Raw genomic sequence first — 1,840 nt, forward strand, 5'->3', positions numbered from 1 at the left:
AAAGCTGTGAGTACCGGGCGTGAGTCGTGCTTCGGTGGCTCGGATGGTAGAGCACTTGCCCGCGAGGGGCAGGGGTCCCGGGTTCGAGTCTCGGTCGGGCACACAGTTTTGATCTGCCAGGAAGTTTCATATCAGCGCACACTCCGCTGCAGAGTGGAAATCTCATTCTGGAGTGGATACATTTTTTTTGACCCCTCTATATGTGTGGGTATTTGGATATACGTCCAACCCCAGCTTTCTCTCCGTCTCCTCTTCACCCTCTCTCTGACTTCGAGCTTTGTTTATTGTTATTAACAACGGAACCTCGACTGGGAAATAAAGTCTTTAAAAATAAATGACTAAATCGGTTGGGATGATTGGTTTATGGGGTATGAGAGAGACCTTTCCAGATGCTGGATCTGTGAAGATGGTAGCTTTTCCACAGTTTTAATCTGCAAACGGGTAGGCTCACATAGTTAGCTGTAAACGTAACTTTCCTGTTTTCTGTTACAACCGACTGGGAGGAAGAAAATAAAACCGCACATTGTTGTGCATAAAGTTTTTGTATAAAATTATGTATAAGGCTCCCGGGACACGCTGTTATCTGTGGGAATGAGGCGGCCGATATAGCGGCCAAGGCTGCAGTCTCTCTTCCTCGGCCAGCTATTCAGTCGCTTCCCTTCACCGATCTACGGAGCGGTTTATGTCGCAAAGTTGCTCATTTATGGCATGCGCATTGGTCAACACTTCCCCATAATAAATTGCGGGAAGTGAAAGCCCTATGTTGCGCTTGGACCTCTTCCTCCCGAACGCGTCGTCGGGAGGAGGTAATTTTAGCTAGACTCCGGATAGGGCACTGTCTTTTTAGCCATCGACATCTTTTAAGCGGCGCTCCTCCCCCACTCTGTCCCCACTGCTCTCAGCTGTGGACGGTAAGACATCTTTTAATTGAATGCCCCTATTTTAATCCGTTACGCTCCCGTCTACAGCTATCGCCTGATCTATCGTCGATTTTAGCAGATGACACGCGCTCAGCCGACCGCGTTCTCCAGTTTATTAGTGACAGTGAAATGACGTCAGTCATTTGAAGCTTTTTTTGGGGACAACCAACCCCTTTCTGTAGTGGATTTATAAGCATCCCTTCTGCTTTTGGTTTCTCCAATTTTATGACTTTGTTCCCATTGCCGCTGGTTTTCAATTTCGGTTTTTTACTGTTTCCTAACTCACGGGCTGGGCGCTAATGACCATAGAAGTTTTGCGCCCTAAAACCAAAAAAACAAAAAAAAAACAGGACTGAAGCGCCTAGAGCCTCTCGGCCACAGCGGCCGGCTTGTATAAGCATTCCACATTTGCAATGGCTTATCTCGTGCTTACGTTAAACTGTTATCTTGGTTCAAATAGCTCTGAGCACTATGGGACTCAACATCTTAGGTCATAAGTCCCCTAGAACTTAGAACTACTTAAACCTAACTAACCTAAGGACATCACACATACCCATGCCCGAGGCAGGATTCGAACCTGCGACCGTAGCAGCCCCGCGGTTCCGGACTGCAGCGCCAGAACCGCACGGCCACCGCGGCCGGCAAACTGTTATCTTGTTCTGTTAATCATTTAATATATGAATGCGGAACAGTTGTGCGAAGCGACTGAGAGTATATTTCAAAAAAGGAAAAGTAATTCAGCAGACAGCCGCTAATCCAGCCTGTATTTTAGTGCCGACTTGGATTTCACCTTTCAATAGCTAGTCACAGTACGTTTAAACCGGGAAATATACACTCCTGGAAATGGAAAAAAGAACACATTGACACCGGTGTGTCAGACCCACCATACTTGCTCCTGACACTGCGAGAGGGCTGTACAA

This window comes from Schistocerca nitens, chromosome 1 (genome assembly GCF_023898315.1).
Source record: "Schistocerca nitens isolate TAMUIC-IGC-003100 chromosome 1, iqSchNite1.1, whole genome shotgun sequence".
Classification (NCBI taxonomy): domain Eukaryota; kingdom Metazoa; phylum Arthropoda; class Insecta; order Orthoptera; family Acrididae; genus Schistocerca; species Schistocerca nitens.